General features: G+C 39.4%; 1 protein-coding gene across 10 annotated transcripts in view; it reads left to right on the forward strand.

Annotated features, from left to right (window-relative positions):
• The window catches only part of MBNL1 (muscleblind like splicing regulator 1), a 191,961-nt gene that overhangs the window by 1,459 nt on the left and 171,036 nt on the right, over positions 1-19,466 (forward strand). The window lies entirely within an intron of this gene.

Below are 19,466 nucleotides of genomic sequence, written 5' to 3' on the forward strand. Positions count from 1 at the left end.
TTTGAAAATTAACTAATTAGCATGGTTAAAAATAACAAAAAACCCTTAGACTTATCTAAGTTATTTTTAGCCTAATAGCTATCTTTGTGCTAGTACTGAGTAGGTTGCCCACACAGTGGATGAAGAAGTATTAGTTGACATGATCATGATTTTCAGTTAAATAAACTCTGACATCTTTTAAGGGGCTAATACAGAAATTATTCCATCATTGCATGGGAGGTAAAGCACTGTCCTAGATTAGAGGCCAGTTAGGAGACCAAAAAAACCCAGCAACAAACAAATTAAGAAGCGAGAAAGCAAATAATTAAACGAAATGTTCAGTTTTTAATGTAGAAAAAAATAAAGAGTTGGTAGTTTTAAGGTCAAGTGCCAGGATTATTTCTCTATAAATGTATGGTCTTGAAAAGATAGGAAAAAGTAAAGAAAAAATACTGCTGATGACAGAACAATTTTGAGTAGCGACAACAGAAGAACTTTGGGATGACTTACGAGTAAATCCAAGTGAATGGGCAACATGGCAATGTAAAAGTCTATGTTGGCAGATGCTCATTACAGTAAATAATTTGGAGCACTTCATGAGGTTCTAGATTACCTGTAACCACTCTGGGGAAAAAAAACAACTGGGAGGTTCTTGGGAAAAGGCTTTGAATTAAAACCTTTTTAGTATACACAATTTTAAAAAATCAATATTAAGCTATATGATAATACACTATGGGTGCATCGATACACCCTCTTATGGCAACTTGCTACAGTCCCGTACTTCCTTTTGGAAATATTAAGCACAGAGCAGTACAGGTGGCTACTGCACCGTGTGTGTAGTTCACAGGTAGATTTTGCCACTGCATTGCCGTAGCGGTGCACTATACCTGGGCAGTGCACTGCTGCAGTGATGTAGCTGGAGATCACGTGTAGACACATGCGATCGCTACTTCACTGTAGCACGTGGTATGGCAATGTAGTGAGTTGCTACATTGCCATAGGGTGACGTATAGGTGCACTCTATGGATAGCTCTTTATGGCTGTCATGGCAAAGTATTTAAGGTATCTTGCAAGAATTGCAGAGGTACATCTTCGATCTTTATGCCATATTTGTGCTGAAGGCTTCTTCCATATGACCTAACTGTCAATATGATCTTCTCAAGCGGAGAGGGACTAGACCTGATGATCTCGTAAGGTCCCTTCCAGCCCCTAACACCTATGAATACTTTGGGCAGGAGAGGCAAAGCCACATATCACTGCATTTATCACTTCCTTGTGTACCACTGGTAAAGCAACTGATGTGCTTCAGTCATGCTAGTCCAGCTGGTTGCTGGACTTACTTGGACCTTTGACCACACAAACGTTTTCTTTAGATACATTATTTTTTATCCATCATTTAATAGGGGTATACAAAATAATGGAATTGTTGATATAGAGTAGGCAAATTGAGTTTATCTTGACTAGTAACAGAAGTCCAGGATACTCAGTAAAATTAAAAACACTCTTAAAACTGATGAGAGGAAAACACTGTTACACAATACATAATTAGCCCATGGAACTTTTGGTAGGGTGTAAATGAAACCAAGAGTCTAAATTGACTCAGAAAAGGATTGTACATTTCTGTGGGTAATGAGGACATACACAGTTACATGCGATACATAGATTTGATCTATTTTAGATGGGACAAAAGCCTTTGTGGGTGGAGGATGTAGGCAACTTTTACTTTATGGAGACTAGGAAGAAAACGTCTTTAACGAGCTGGTTATGCCTAATTTTTTTATAATGGGATTTCTTTGTATTTTCTACCTTGTGTTGGTAGAAATGTCCAGTCCTAGGTTAGCTTAGTATGATACAGCTATACTCCTCTGTAGATAACGGTGCGTGCGTGTACGTGCATGCGTGTGTGTGTGTGTGAAACTATAAATTGAGAAATTAACTTTTTGCTCTTGCTGAAATCAGTGACAAACTTAAAAAGGATCAGCGTGCTCCCTGAATTCAAATTACAAGTGAGAACATTGTTTCTCAATGTAATGTAATGTAACTATAAGTGTCTTTCTGAAACACTCTAACCCATTGTATAAACTAAGCAGTTTCATTTCTATGACGGGTGAAATTTGTGTCTTTTAATTTCAGAAATTGGATAGATGTCATATTTGTCTCTACTCATAAAACAACACTATAAAATGAAACCAAACTTTGTCCAGTTAAATCGTATTTGCTATAGAATTCATTTTTAAAAATAGGTTAATCATTGAAAAGAAAATGACTAAACCCTTCTAAGAATTTTTTTCATAGATTTGAAAAAATTATAAAGAAAACATGTACGTTCGTATAGTATGTCTACTGTGAATTAATAAAAAAATCTGTATACTCAAGCCAAATGACACCTAAAGTAAATGTTTTTGTGATATTTTTTATGGTAGAAACTGCAACAAGTTAAGCATTTTGCAGACAGAAAAACAGAAAACAAAACAATGCCTTTTTCCAAAGGAGATCTCAGGGTATGGAGAGATAAACAACTCATAAAAGGCAGGGGATTTGCTGCATCTCAGTTTCTTCACAAGACCTGTTTCATGTGTCTACTCCTATTCCAGAGTAAATGGAACCTACACAGGGTCAGATTATAAACTGATTTGTTTAATTTTCCATTAAAGTTGTCATTAGATTGACTTAATCTACCTGACAAAGAAGGGTCAAGAACAATTGAGTTCAAACTGATGGCTTGTGTCAAGAGCCAGGTATGTTGCAGGGAAGACAAGGGTATTATGTCAGAAATACTGGGGACTCCTAATCCAAAGGCAAGGCATAGGGCAGTCCAAAAGTTTGTCTCTGCAATATCAGCCTGAATGCTGTAGTTAATTGTGTTCAGTGGTCCCACCTGAGTGAACAGTAGTGAGAGAATCCCTGCCTTTTCTTCGCATTTTCCCAAATCCTCTTCATACAGAACTTCAAAAGAGCGGTAGAGCTCAGCTATTCTATGAGTGGGCAGTGTTCATAAAGACTCCTCTTGAAAGCTCTCCCCCACATACTAGAAAGACTGTAATTTAGAACCTTCTGTAGGCCATACCCTGTGGGGTAAACTTCTTCTGATTTCCCCATCCTATCATATAGAAAATATTAATATGTTGTTATAAGTAAATACACTTATGACTAGTATACATTAAATATTATCACCCTACCCAAAGTAAAGATATAGGGGGCAATGTTTGGTTCACCAGAAAAATGAAGTCCTAGCTTCTCCAGTATGTAGCTCAGTAGAAAGCCTCTGAACTGTGTATCCTATAATTGCAGAAATAATTGTAATCAATATTTAGAATAACCATATTCAATTGCTCCCCTTAATCAAGGCCAAATAGTTCTTTGCTGAGCCACTACAATCTACAAACAATGCTACAAATTACTTCTGTGCAAACTCATGTCAGTAAAGTTTAGGGGATCTTGCAGAATCCACTTCTCAGCAAAAGGTTTGAACAGAAATTCGGTAAGTTATTAGGTAACTTCATAAAGGAGGTTACCATTCCTTTACTTTACACAGTGCAGACAAATGATGTGAGAGAGAGCTCAGAAAGATTTAGAAGAGCATCATTCATATCTGAAGTATGCTTATCTCTTTTCTCCTTAGGGAGATGCAGATGCACTATTGAGAGGGTTCAGAATTTATCCAAACCACTATGTGGAAATTTCATTGGACCATTCTCAGTGTGTCATAATTCTGGGCGATCTGTAATGCTATTCCTTCCCATTTCCAGCTGAAGTTTTTACAGTAAATTGTGTGTGTGTGTGTGTGATGTATGCTACATTTGTGTATATGACAAATATACATACACACACAGAGTTTACTGCGCAAATTTCAGCTGAAGTTTGTACAGTAAAGTGTGTGTGTGTGTATGGGGATGTGTGTGTACATACATACACACAAATACACTCCTCTGTCCATCTATATATATAGATATAAGTTGTTTCAACTTTTTAAAATAATTCAGGTTTAATTTGGTTTTAGTTTTGTGCAAATATTTTATTTAGTTTGTGCCCCTATTCTTATGTAAATTACAGATGCTCTAAAAGTTTAACCTAAATGTTCCCCTCATCATTTTGCTTTTCAGCATTTGAGAGTGTCCAGGACTGTTAGTGGCTTTCTAGCTATGGAAATTATCAAGGAAAAATTTACAATATACTTTGTCATTACTGGGTGTGTCTACATGTGTGCTTTAATGCACAGTCGCCTGTTTTACTGAGCATTAAAGCATCACGTAAAAAACTATGCAATTATGCTAATGTACAGTAAAATAGGTTACTCCATATTGAGCATCACTTTAAAAATGTACGTTTTCGGTACTGCACATTACATCAGCGTAATGTACATTTATTCAGTGCCTCATATTAGTAGTACTAAATTCAATGCCCATTAATAAAAGTGTATTGACATATAGTGTATACACATATAGATGCGCCCACTGAGGTTTAGCAGTAAGCCTCAACCTATCTTTTATTCTTCTTGCAGTAGAGAGGCCTAAAGTTGAGTAATCAAGGAGGCTGAATTCCCCCCCCTCCCCCCCCCCAATATTTGGCCCCTGCAAAACAAGGATAACAACATTGACAGACATTCCAAGTCAGCTTGCACTACTTCTGTTTTTGTCATATATTCCCTGGGTAACTTGGCAGTGTTAGGCTGCTGGGTTGTTCATTTTGCATTCCTTTCATGAACACTCAAATTGCAGGGAAGGTCTTGCATGCATGCACATCGTGTTATTCACCAGGAACCTATCCTTCAAGAATTCTTCATAGGAGATCTTTTCAGGCTTTGGAATTTAGATTGGATTAAATTATTGGTTTACCAATAGGAGTCTGCATTAATGCTTCTAGTGCATTGTAGACCCATAGATCCAAGTACTGTGCACTTCTATGCACTGTAGACCCACAGGACTTAGATACTTAAAAAAATTAACTTGATCTAGAGAAGATTGGAAATCATGTTTGCTAAATGAGTACTTCATGTTAGAGAATTCCTGAAGCAGCATTGACCTATGAGATTGCAAGTATGGGTGACTACCGTAAGCGTTTAGCTTTCCAGAAAAGAAAAGTCCGTTGAATTGAAGGATGGGCAGTCCTTAATTTACTGTTCAGAATTGACTGAAATGATGAGGACACCGAAATAAATGTTTTCTTGCTTTCGGCAAGGGCATAGTAGCCAACATACAGGCTCTGTCCTCTATTTTTATTTGCTTACATAGGCTTTTTGAGTTCTGCTTCTTTGGATTTAATACTGAGGTGGCAATAACACAGGAAATTCCTGTAATTACGAGGATGAGCCTTAACACCTCTTGATGACCAGAATAGGGTATGATTGCTACCTAGGTACTCTATAAAAAAGCTACAACTATCATTCTCCTAAAAGAACTAAAATCAAGAGAGTCACATATATTGGTGTAGAAAAAGAACTTGTTGTAAATAGTCATTATCTTTAAAGGCTTAATATGTGTTTTCCTTTGCCTTGTATATATTTTAATGAAAATGGTATGAGAATTGCTTTAAAGAAATGTTCTTACTGTTAGCAAAGACCACAGCATTGTGATAAATCCAAGGCAAAGTCAAGTACTCCTGTCCATTATAATGTTTTCTTTGTTTTCTGCCCACCCAGAATATGACTTTTATAACTATGTAATGCTTGTTAGAGAGCTAACTGAAACCATATCTACCAAGATGGTTTTGAGATTCGACGCAATTTTAATTTGTGTATTTTTACCTCTATTGTATCATATGCTTTAAGAACTATAGTGTAAGCTTGGGACCTCTTGCTCTTGTAAGTAAGGTCACAATAAAATTGTAATGATCTATGCCATATGCACCTGGCTGTTGTCAAAGCCCAAGCTATAGGAGTTGGATTGCAGTATACTGAGGTGTTCAGAACTTGAATTTTCATATATTCAGTTTTTAAAGGTAATAATAACCCTTTCCTGGGTTACCAATGTTCAAATCCAGTACTATAGAGAAAAGTAGGATGAAGATAGAACTTCTCTGTACTTGAAGTAGTTTAAAAAACTGGCCTCCACACTCTTTGCTCCAGAGGGATTACTTGCTTAGTACGTGTATATTATAAAGTTGTTTTTCTGAGTAATTAAGCAAGAGAAGCAATATTTCTTTTTGCAGGTCTATGATTACATACCAGAAACATAAGTATGTGTTTGCTCTTTTATTGCCATCTTCAGTGACATTTAGAATCTGTTCTGCCATCAATATTCAAATGCAAGTCCCATTAGTGTCAATGAGTTTTGTGTGATTAGCAAGGAGAGAAGAACCCATTATATCTATATTTGGTTTATGGTGCAACTTTTAATGTATGTCTGGGTGATTAAAAAAGTCTCTAAATTCAAAAGGTGAGGATTTTGATTGATGGTATTTCACAATGGAATTCAGTGAATAATGAGTACTGGCTTTTATACTGGTGTCAAACTTTTCCTTTTATCATTTGTAACATGCATACAGACATCTCCTAAATCTTGTTTCTGTTGCTGTTGTTGTTTTTGTTTTCAAGGTTTTGTTTTTTTAAATAGCAAGTCAACTGACAAAACTCATTTTGAAATATGTGCCATCTCAGAGCTGGTAATGTTCTTTCTAGTCTTCTCCAAGGCAGTTCTGAATTTTTAATTTATATTCTGAAAAGAAGGCAGCTTGCTAGATCAGTATATGAAATATAAAACAAACCCAAAGTTCAGGGTGCTAAGCAGGTGCAATTCTTATTAAAGTCAATGCCCACTGGGCCAGTTGTGAATATTTTCTGTAAGTCCACATAGCTGTTTATCTGATACTTTTTGTAAGAATTCAGGGTATAGCTCATGATGAAATCCAGTTATCTATCAAGAGAATTACTTTTCCACTGAGATCAATTATTTAAAAAATGTCTACATATGGTCTGTTACTATATCCCAAAATATTCCAATTAGCAAGATCTGCAGGTATATTACATTATGATAACAGAAAATTGTACATTAGTATTGACTTTATATCAGAAAGCTGGAAGATCTGTATTTGTAATACACTGAGAAAAAATAAAGGTCATAGTTTACAGCACATAAATGCAATAATTCACGTGTGTGTATACACACACATACATACACGGGGGGTGCTACACAGTTCAGTACATAAACTGTATTTAGAAAAATAACGTTCTATTTTAAGTTGGGCATTCACTTTCTGGTATTAATTCAAAGCATCATTAGCAATTTCATACCTATCACATTAGGAATTTGAGTAACTTCACTGTACCTTAAGATTAAGCTGGCGCTTACCACAACAAAACCTGAAGAAGTAGGGACAAAGTGACCAAAAATCATTGAGGTTGTCAGGCTAAAGAGTAGACAGGGTTGTGACTTCCTTTCTAGAGTAAGTTTATTTTTAGGTAATCAGTCATGTGGAAGGGCACAGTTCCTTTGCCTCAGTCCTTTCACCTTCCATCTCCCCTGGTAGCCTTGCTTTGTAGGTACAGCTACAACACTGTAGTCACAAATGTGGAGAGAACTTCTAGAGAGCTAATGCTAGCTGAAGTAATGGTGTATCTATTAGGATATCTGAGCAGTCTTCTACAGATGATTCCCCCAAACCCCTGCACTTATCTCCTTGAAACTTGGCCAGCTTCGTGGCCTCCCCAGGGACCACCACCCCTGCACCTCAAGCAAAACTTGCGACACAGGTAACACTGTGTGTGTTAAGGCACAGAGGCGTGAAAGCTGCAGGCCTGATAGCCCCTGCTGCAGCCATGAAACCTGTGAGCTGTCAAGGAGATAGATGCAGGGGTTCTGGGCTTTGGGGCCCTGCACCTCTAGCTGCTGACTGGCAAAACTCATGACATGGGGCTTGTGCAACTGACTGTCTCTGTCTTGGGGCAGTTGATTGTCTGTATTGATTATTTCCTGTCCTTAGTCTGTGGTTTTGTAGGTGTTAATCCTTGCTAATTAACTTGTTAACTTGTTATCTAGTAGCTGCTTGTAGCTAGGTACTGTGTATTGAGCTGGTCCCTGAGTGAATCATGACTGATTGATTGATAACACAGTACCTTAGCAGCCAGGCCTGCAGTAGTTGTTCTCCTCCTCCGTGCCCCAACACAGTCAGTTGCACAAGCACCCATGTCATGAGTTTTGCCTGTCAGCAGCTAGAGGTGCAGGGCCCCAGAAGCCTTGTACCTATCTTCTTGATGGCTGGCAGGCTTCATGGCCTCAGCAGGGGCCACCACCCCTGCAGTTTTCAGCCCACCACACCATAACACACACAGGGTCATGTGTGTCATGAGTTTTGCCTGTCAGCATCTTGAGGTGCAGTTCTCCCCAAACCCCTGCACCTATCACCTTGAAACTTGGCAGGCTTCATGGCCTCAGGAGGGGCCACCACCTCTGCAGTTTTCACCCCCCTGTGGTGTAACACATGCATGTGACATGAGTTTGGCTTTCAAGAATTGGGGTGCAGTCCCCCAACCCCTGCACCTATCTTCTTAAAACTTCTTGAGGCTTCACGCTGTCAGCAGAGGCTACTGCCCCTGCAAGTTTCATCCAAATCAGAAAAAACAACAAAGTTATAGATATTTCATTGATTCCCAATTATACCCTATGGCTGCATCTCCAAAGCAGCTCTGAAGCTTTTCCAAAGCAGTTTGGAAACTCCGAACTGCTACGGAAAGCCTAAAGAAGCCAGTGTTTCAATTCAGATGTGCTGCTTTGGCACCTGAAGCGTCCGAATCTTCCCTGGATCTGAAGCACGGTCGAAAGCCTCTCACAGCCCTAGTATGCAGTACAACTGAAACATCATTTTAATTCCTTCTGTGATTTTTGCGGCTGTGAACAAACGTACACTTGGAGATTCAGCAGGGGCAAGGCAGCAACTTCTCAAGAGCAGCTGTTATTCAGTGTTATGTGTGTATGAGCCTGCAACAATACAGGTGAGCTAAATCACCTCAACCTCGGCATTTGAAAAGGTACTGACACTCAAGAAGCCCAAGGTGAAATTGGTCTAAATTGTGTAGTTTTCTGTAAGCAGCATAGTTTATATTGGTAGTGAACAGAACACACATTTCCCCTTTGGTGGGAGGGGCAAAACTTAGACCGGGTTCAGCCATTTTTAAACCTATGTGTGCTGAACTTCTGTTCTGTTACAGGTAGAGACCAGTGTCTCATCACTTATACTATTCAAGTGTAATGTCTGTACCTGGCTTTGAAGCTAGGCAAATGTCTGTTTATCTGTATCCAAAAGAGTTCAGCTTGGTTTCTGCTCTCTCTTCATAGTACCTGAGGCAACTTTGTATCTTGGAATCTGATCCTTTGAGATTTGTAGGGGGTGTGTGTGTGTGTGTGCATAATCTTCAGATTTGGCAAGTGATCTTAATAACATCATTTCTTTAGAATGTTACTCTGGGCTGCCCATAGTGCAAGAGCTGAAAATAATTTTGTATTTATAATGCAATTTCAATGCTGTAAAAAGAAGTAAGTCTTTTAAAGCCTAAAATCTACATTTGATATCATTTTACAATGGAAGAAATGCACTAATTCTGATAGCCCTCAGATGTTGCACTGGGTCCTTATATTAGTTTGTTAATGCATACAGGAAACTTGTTTCTTCACCTAGGTTTACACGGTTTCAGTTTCTGAATTTATTTAATATTTTAATAGTTTCATATTTTTTGTTGGCCGTGTTTGAATACTTTGTCTGTCATTCAAGGGTTTTCTTTCAAATATGTTCTCATTATTAACATTATGTTTATAGTTAAGTTCTGATGAAAAGTGTATCAATTACTGTTCTGGTTTCATGCAATAAATATTTAACAGAACACACATTGAATTTTTCTTTTTATCTTGCTGTGCCACATTTTATATATCTTGTAGTAAGATGTTGTGTTTCCAAGTTTTAGACTTCATGTTTTAGTAGATTAATAGGCTTAGCAGCTGTTTGTTAACCTTTGTAATGATAACAATGTAATAAGTCACAAGACAGTCATAGATCATCTGGTGAAACAAAATATGCATCAGAGTGAATATTTTTCTATAAGAAAAATAAAATGTTATAAATAACATGCCTTGACTTCTCGAGCTGATCATGTATTCCGTTGGTCAGCACTGCTTGTACAGGAAGATTAACTGATTCAGAACATAGTCTAGATGTATTTAATAAAGGGCAAAATTATTTTGTTGATCAAACATATGTGCAAGTTTGGTATAAGTAAGAATTATTGTGTCCAGCTGAGAGCAAAGTGTAGCCATCAAGTTTTTTAAAATTAGGACAGGTTTTGAAATTCATAAAGTCCGTCTGCATGGCCAGATCTTGATGTCTTGGTCTTAAGGCAACCTCTTACTAGCCTCAGCATTATAGTCTCAGCTTCAGTGTAAGTTAGTATGACTCCAAAAAGAATCTAGTTCATTTTAGACTCTGTACCTAAGCCTGCTCTCTATGAAGTTAATGGGAGCTTTTCCCTCTAAATTTGCAGCTCAGAGAATGAATGCAATTATGAGAGTAATCAGATATTGTAGGCTTGATCCTGCAACATTCTATCCGTTCTAGTCTCTCTAGCCAACAAGTGTGTGTGTGTGTGTGTGTGTGTGCGCGCTGCTTAACATAATCATATGAATAGAGTTCTATTACTCACTCATTTAAAGTTAATCAAAAGCTTAAGTGGCTAGCCAGAGTGCTCAGCACCTCACACATTCATGCCATAAAGTAGCTCATAATGATTTTCTATCTGAAACTAGCAAGATCCATGATATATCTACAGCTACGTAAAATACAGGCTACATGGTTGTCTTAGAACATAATGGGATTAAAGTGTCTGATGTCTCTGTTTCACACTACAGAATTAAACTTCAGACTCTAGAATAGTTCAAACCCTACTCATCTCAGACCCTACTTGAATTAACTTTTAACACTGGATAATTCAATGAAGACCTCATTGGTCTTATAAATGGATGATAGTTCAATTCCTGTATTAATTAGAATGAGTTTTATGGATTCTTTTATACAGGTCATTGGGCAAACAAATCTAATTTCGTAGAAGTTAGCAAAATTTCACAAGGGTCATGATATTATGTCCTGAGAGAATGTCTTTTCCCCTGAAAGCAGTGCATTCTAAGTTTTGAGTCCATTGTGTTTTCAAATATCTTGCGTGTTTTTCTTGTACTGTGTAGTTTTGTGTGTGTCTGTACATTATAGATTAAAGGATGAGCTAAGTTTTTCACACAAAGCAAGGAAATAAGCTGCTGTGTACAGATAAAATCTAGGGTTACATCCTTAAAATTATAGCTCTTGCTTTTTGAGTATAAAACAATTTTGAGACTATACAAGAATATCTGTTAATTATTTTGCAAGTTAACATTAATTAAAATGAGTTTTTAAGCTCATTTAGCTTTAGTTTTACAGACTTCTGTTTGTCCCTAAGGTTTTAATAATGGCATAAAGAAGGTCTTCAACTTCCAGTTTAGTTAAAACCTCTGTTTAGGCTAATTTAAAAAAAATATTTAATTAGAATTAGTGGCAATTATTTCCCATTATTCTTTGTATCTGAAAAATTGTCCTGAAATAGAATGGAGAATAATGGTCTACTAAAAAAGAGAGAGAACTGATTTTTTCAAAATAGGCATCACCTCTCATTGGCCTGTGGCTGCTTTAACAAAGATGAGTGTTATCTGTAATCCTCAAGGGCCTCACTGTTATCAGCACTGTTCCTAACCTGCACTTTTATTGAAAATACATGAAGTTGTGATTACAAACTTTATGCTGTTTTAGTTGTAATTCAAGTATTATCTGGCATTAATAAGGGACAGAGACACACTGTTTGGGTGTCTTAACAGTATTTCCCTACAGTAACAATGTATTTCTTTTTGCACATAAGGATCTGTAAACAGTTTGGCACAACATGAATACGGTAATATACAAAACAGAAAAAATTCAGACCCCTTCCTCCCTCCCCTCCCCCCAAAAAACAGCAACAACAAAAAAAGATCTCATGGGGTTATCTCTCAATCTGGAAGCCATGCTAGAAGACTCCAGCATGGGCGTTATACGGTTTAGGTGAAGTTACACATTATACTTAGACCATACTAAGAGCACTTAAAATATGAGTCTGCACATTAAAGCTCAGTACCTCTTGCTGTGTGCTCTCTGAGCATCTCAAAGTTTATGCCACTTCAGGCAAGAGTTAACTCCGGGACGTGCTACCTAGCTTATGTGAGGATAACTCTAGTCTGCTTCACGGAGAAAAAAACAAGCACTTTGCAGTCCTCCAGCATCCCAAGATGTACCACTCCCAGCCCCCTTCCACACCCAGAACAGGGATAAAGCCGTCATGCCCTTGTTTGCCAGCCCTCTAGTGGCAAGTCAGAGCTGTGCAGGAAAAAACTGGTACTATCTCTTAATGTGCAACTGCTCACCATACATTCTAACTTTAACACTGCTTAACACACCACAGATTTAGTATGGTCTAAGTGCAGTGTGTAAACTCACCCTTTAGAATTCATTGCGTTTAGGGTTTAGGCGACATTGTACATACTAGCTGTACATACAACTTTTCAAAGACATTTGAGAAATGGTACATGGTTTTTACTCTGCGGGAACTAATGAACAATCTACTAATGTTTTGTACCTTCCTGTGGTGAATAAAGCTTACCCTTCCTGGTTGAAGAAGAGGGAAAGAGGGATAGAAAAGGTAACCTGCAATAGTAGAAGGCAGAAGAAAAAAGATCCAGTTTTTCCTCCTGCCTCTTTCACTGCGTCTACTTGTGGTAGCTTATGAAGTATGTTTTGATAGCTTCCCATTCTCCTCACTCCATGGGCTAGCTTTTGCGAAAAAGTAGGGGATATCTCAATGTAAGTGAAAACAGGAGAACTGAGACAGCTGGTCCCCTGCAGCAACTATGATCTGGTGCAGACCTGGGACTGCTTTTTCCATCAGGAAACTTAATCTCAAAATTAATTAGCATAAAATAACTTAAATTAGGCTTTCATCTGGGGAATGCTTCCCATTTCTTACACGTGTGTAGTTTTCATGAAAATCATGTTTGAAACTGATTTATGCATTTTGTATGGAATATTTTGTGAAGGTGGAGAAAGGTGAATACAGAAAAGTGTATTCAGTATCCTGGGGTATAAATAACTTGAGCTTTGAGTTTTACAATAGCATTGTTTTTGCTCTAAAACAATACAGAAAGTGACACCTACACCCTTTTCTAAGAGAGAAAAGCATTTCTTTTATTACCTGAATAAATTGCTTTAAGGGGAAAGAAAGTTGCTTTATTAATTGGGTCTATGCGTCACAGGCATCACAGGCTTCTAAAACCTTTAAATTCCATTTTTTTCATGGATACCTTAGAGAGTTAGTCAAGCTTCAGAAGCTCAGTGAACCAGGCAGATTTGTCAAGTTTTCCAAGTAAATTGCTAAGCTCAAGGCAACAGTAATTAGGTCTGGATAAACTGCTCTCCTAGGATTTAATATTTCTCTTAAAAATTTAAGTATGGCCTACAAACATCTAAATGCTGTTTCAAAAGTCCTCTTCATTGGTGAGCTGCTTGACAGTTATCTGATGACATTGGCTCATTCTGAAACTTATACAGGCAGTTCTTGACTTACAAGGTTTTGAGTTACAATGTTTGACACTTACAACATTTATAAATTGACACCCTGTTTCAGCTTTATGACATCAATTTTGACTTTATGACAGTTTATCCGATGCGATGCCATGCTAGCAAACAAATTTGTTGCATCGCTCATCTCCCTGGAGAACATCTGTCCAAACTTCCTTGGACACTTTTTTAAGAAAGCAGACAAGACTCCAGAAAAACTTGCAGCCAAGACTCCTGAGAAGAGTCCAGCCAAGAACCCTTCAAAAAGTCTAACCAAGAGCCTTTCAAAAAGTCCAGCAGTCACCTCAAAGAAGTCCTTCCAAATCAATATGATTACTATTTACAATATAAATACATTCATATAGCTATATTACTCATATATAATTGGTCGAGTACAAAATTCTGGGGTATTTTTGGTGAAAATAGGGTATTGGGCCTTGGTTTGGGAACCAACCCGCCCTTTATTACATTGTTTCTTATGAGAAAGTTGGTTTCGAGTTACAACGTTTTGACTTAAGATGTAGTTTTCAGGAACCAATTATGTTGTAAGTCCGAGGACTGTCTGTACATGCTATTTCAAGCAGGGTACCACTATAATCATGCCACTCTGTTTCCAGGGACAAACGCTCTAACAACCACAGAATGATTTACATATAAGTAAAGAGTAGTGTTTTGGCTATGATTATTTGAAGCTTCAAGAAAATCTTTCTGTATTTGGAAGAATTTGCTAGAGTCTATGCAGCATTCTTGGCTTTGTTACTTGGATTTTTTCATTAAAACATCTTTTAATTAAGACTTTGTATGGTAACTTTTGCAATGCTTAGACCTTAGGCAAAGTCAGACTGACCTAAAAAAAAATCATCTCTCCACTAACAAATCAAGGAAGGGAATTGCCTTCAGACCTTACATATGATTAGAAGAAAGGCTCACATTGACCTTTAGGGATGGTGGCTCAAGCCCTTCTGTTACAGGTTTCCTAGCATATATTAATTAGAAAATGTATCTTTAATGGGCTTCAGTTGAATGAAGAAACATAGATTTATTTTCTCCTATATAATAGATAATTGAAGACTGAGGGAGAAGAATTTAAACTTTCTTTTGGCTACTGTTGGTTGGTATTGTAGTCGGCAGAATTAATACTTAGTACAGTTTGTATATGTGTGTGTTTTAATTGTTTAGTATTCTGATTCTCAAAATCTTGCACTGTTGAGATATGTATTGAACCTGCTTTGTTCTTGTTAAATCTGTTCAGATTCTAGTTAAGAATATTCAGTGGCTCTATTTGACAGTAGGCATACTATAATCTTCAAATTCCATTTTTTGTGAGTTGAGAGTGAGAACAAAACCAAGTGCAAATTTGATTTTTCCCAGCTTCCTTTACTACACTGTTTAGTTTTTGTAGATTCCACAGCTGTATTTGCGGGATAGGGGCTGGGAGGGGGGACTTTTTTAATTAGGCAAATTCAGAGAGTTTCCTTCAAAAACTTATAGAAAAGTCTGGTAAACTTAGCAGGAAGAGACAGCGGTAAGCACAAAAATATTTTGGACACAGTTTTGCAGATATTCCCTCTAAGGTGTGGCATGAGCTTTCTAAAAATGGGCTGGAATGTGAAGAACATTAATTGACAACACTGGAAAGTTTTCAGTGTTCAATAAAGAATCATGAAATGTGTCCTTGCTTGAGGGATGAAATATTCCACAGCTGAGGTGCTTGAATGAGCATATGGACTCACACCTTGTCAATCTGTTCAGCAGAGCCTGCTCTTGAAGAAAATGGTATACATCTGTTTTGCAGTGTTGTCTGAGCAGAAGGAAGCTAGATGTGTCTCCTTCATCCATACAGTGTGAAACAACAATAAAGCTTTTATAAAAAGTCCTGAGTCAGAGCACCTGAGACAAGCTTGCTTTAAATACATGAATAGTGCCAGAGGCTTCCAAAGATTTATTTCTTCTCTGTGTGCACGGTGTTAAAATTCTGTTGGTTGTTTGAAAACAGCTTGTTTTTAGATTACAAATGATGTTACTTTATCAATAGGAATGTCTTGAATAATTCTAGCAACACTAATTTATCTTTTAGATATTTCTTTCAAGACTGCTTTTAATTAAATTTGATTCACATACATAGCCTTCCAGATGGTAGCCCATTTCAGTAAGTAAATAGCAAATCTGTATACTATATGAATCTATATGGACCTTGTTATGAAAAATAATGACTGTGACATTAAGGTAACATGGTTTTTATCAGGGTAGTGACTGATAAAAGGTGGTTACAAGAAGGACTGCCTGCAGAGTAAGACCACAATTTGCCTTTGTTTGCCAACAAAATGGTCTGTGTTGGAAATGAGAACTTGGTGATGTTGAGATTATATGAATGTTGTGTACTGGTGGACTGTTTTAAAGCAAACTCTTGGTACAATCAGTTATCCTGGACTAACTGAGCCACAGTGTGTTGAAGCAATGAATTTCAAAACTTAAATTGTCTTAAAGAATAATCAACAATCAGAGTGACACAGTTATTGCTATAGGAACTACAATGAAACAAAATTGTAGAGATAAAATTGCATGTCCCAGGTGTTGGTTCTGTCTAAAAAATATTTCTGATTGCACAGGATATTTTAAAGGATAAAAGCTCAGAAGATAGTTCAGGTGGCTCCCAGGCATACATCAACCATAAGTAGAAACAGATCAGTGCAGCTAGTTACGGCCATCCAGATCCGTAGCCTACACATAGCAGTTAACAGAAAACCAGTAGGCATAAGCAAGAAACTGCATTAAACGTGAACAGTAATATGGAGTGATTGGTGCTATTATTGTATTTGCTTTCCAGTATGCCTCCCCCCTTTTTTCTGGCACATGCTCACTTCATTAGGTGGTACATCATAATTACAGGCCAACTGCCAGATATGAGTCTACAACTGTCTAGATGTTACTTCATACAATTCTCAAGTGATATGGTTTCAGTGTAACATGTTTCTCAGGGTCTTGTTACACTTACATTTGTTAGCTTCTTCAGGTCCAGGGCAATACCAACCAACAGTGAATACATTTGAACAAATGTTGATTGGCTTATTGCTAGTTTGGAGCAGTCATGCCTTCAATTTGAGTGGCACATCTGTGCAGAGTGGCCCTACTTTAATGGAACAGGAGCTGGGTTGTGCCGCTCAAGAGATAATCCTGCCCTGGAGTGGCATAAATTTGAGTTGCATAATGAGTGCTTTAAACTATGTTAAGGTGTTAATGTGCAGACAATCCAGGGGTTAAAAGCTCCTGGAGCCACCCAAAATTACCATGTAACAAGTAGGGCTGTGCGAAGCTTCAGGTGGAGATTAGAGTCAGAGGAGATTTGGCCTGATTTGGTGGCAGAATCTCTGAATCCGAACTGAATCACGGGACCACTTAAAAGGTCTGAATCAGTTTGCTTGAGAGAGTCCAGAGGAGAGCCACACACATGATCAGAGGTCAGGAAAACAGATCTTACAATGACAGGCTGAGAGACATGGGACTCTTTAGCCTGGAAAAGCGCAGGCTCACGGGTGCTCTGATGGCCACCTATAAGTTTATCAGGGGTGACCACCAGGATCTGGGGGAACGTTTGTTCACCAGAGTGCCCCAAGGGATGACTAGGTCGAACGGTCACAAACTCCTGCAAGACCGTTTCAGGCTGGACATAAGGAAGAATTTCTTTACTGTCCGAGCCCCCAAGGTCTGGAACAGTCTGCCAGCGGAGGTGGTTCAAGCACCTACATTGAACACCTTCAAGAGTAAATTGGATGCTTATCTTGCTGGGACCCTATGACCCCAGCTGACTTCCTGCCCTTTGGGCAGGGGGCTGGACTCGATGATCTCTCGAGGTCCCTTCCAGCCCTGATGTCTATGAAGTCTATGAAATTCAAAGCTCTCTGAGTCTTTGGAAAAGATTCGGAGAGCTTTGATGATTCGGACAGTCCCCAGTGGCTTCAGCAGGGAACTGCAGCCAGACTCAGAGCTGGTAAATAGGGGAGGGGGAGGGAGACCATGGGAGGACCCCTGCCAGCCCCCCTGACCCCTGCCTGCTCCCCCCAGGCACCCCAACCCCAGCCTGCTCCCCCAGCCCCCCCAAAGCTGCCCTGCCTGCCCCAGATCTTGGTACTTTAAAAAAAAACCCCACTCTCCAGATGCTACCGGGTGGGGGGGCAATCCCTGCTGCCCCCCCCGCCCCATGCTGCATGGGGGGGTGCTTCCATGAGCCCATCTGACCCTCCTCCACTCCCCCAGCCCCTGCATGGGTGCCCCGCCCGGGCCAGCTCTGGCCCTTTAAGAAAGAAAAAATGAGAGAGACCCTGGGACTCACCACTCCTGCAGCAGCCTTGGGGCTTCAGGGGGCTCATGCAGAGCCCCCCATGCAGTGTGGGGCAGTGGACGGCAGTAGGGATCGCCCCCTGCTGGCAGGAGTGGTGAGTTCTGGGTTTTTTCTCGGTTTTATTTTCTTAAAGAGCTGGAGCTGCTGCGGGTGGGGCCCTCAGTCAGGTTTATGCTCTACTGTTATCCACTATCACAGATTTTGCTTCGTAATGTTCTGCAATGCTAATAAGATACCTTCTTCTATTTAGATGTGTTTATATAACTGTAGAGCTCATGAGAAAAGGTAATCAAAAATAAATTTCTTTATCCAGGGACAGTTATAGTGTAGCAGTGATGGAACAGATTTCTCCAAAATGCCTTGTCAATATGCCTTCCATGACCTAACTAATGATTTTTAAGGCTGGGAAAGTAATTCCTTTCCTTCATAACTCCATAAAGGCATGGATCTGATACTGCATTTTCTTGACTTAGATCTGTTAGGGTCTCAGGGTGAGCTCATAGTCAGTTTGGGCTATAGTCTACACCAGGTTGGGCCAATGACACAATGGCTGGTGAGCTAGCCTGCACAGCTTGCCTGGGAAAACTGTGGAATTACTCTCTTTTGGCTGTGGGAATCAGGCCAGTCAACATACACATGCCTTGCTTCTGGCGCTCAATTGGTCTGCGTGTTCCTCTTGTCCCTGTGACACCAGACATTTCAGCTGGCTTCTCTCCCTCTGCTATTCCTGGTGCTTAAGGGCTTATCTGGCTTCTTTTTGCTTCTGATCCTGGCTTGTCTCTTGGCATTGCTCTTTAGACCCTATGGACGTGCCCATGTGTCTTGCAGCATCTTAAAGCCCTTTAAGATGCTGCAAGAAGCACATGTGGGAATGAGAAACTGTTTCCTGCGCTGCAAATTTGGGCAAAACGGGGCAAAATTAGACCAATGGATATCCAGGGGTCAAAAAAAACTGCAGCAGAAAAAAGCTTGGCAGGGCACAGTCCTGGAGGCAACTAGAAGATGGGTCCTCCACAGAGATACTGATAGCAGGAGGCCCTAGAGCCCCTGCTACTGCCGGTGAGTAGAGGCTTTTTTTTTTTAAAGTGTGGAGGCTGGGGTGTTGGGGAGGGGTAGCCATTGGGGGGCTGGTGGTGCAAGCAGGGATGGGACTGGGCAGGGCAGCCATTGGGAGGCCTGGGGGAACAGGCGAGGGGGTGGGGCTGGGTGGGGCAGCCACTTAGGGGGGATGCAGGAGCTGGCGGGGTATGGAGCCAGGTGGGGCAGTAATCTGGGGGACTGCTGTTGATTCCCGTAACTTCTTGCAGTTAAGATAGCCAGTAAAATTTGAGCTGTTTCAAGCACTGGCCAAGAAGTGAGAAGCTTAATATTCCCTGTGCCTCCCTAGGGCACTGTAGTAGCATCATGCCTCTGATATTTGTTCATTAGTCATGCCTCAAACATCTACTCCTGCTTATACTCTCCAAACCTGGAAATAGACAAGTGAAGGTGTTCCAAGGTAGGTCTCTCTGGTTACTCTTGAGATTTCAGTCCTTGGTGTGCTTTGATACGAAGCATC

The sequence above is a fragment of the Crocodylus siamensis genome, chromosome 6, assembly GCF_052110815.1.
Source record: "Crocodylus siamensis isolate JL-2025a chromosome 6, ASM5211081v1, whole genome shotgun sequence".
Classification (NCBI taxonomy): Eukaryota; Metazoa; Chordata; order Crocodylia; family Crocodylidae; genus Crocodylus; species Crocodylus siamensis.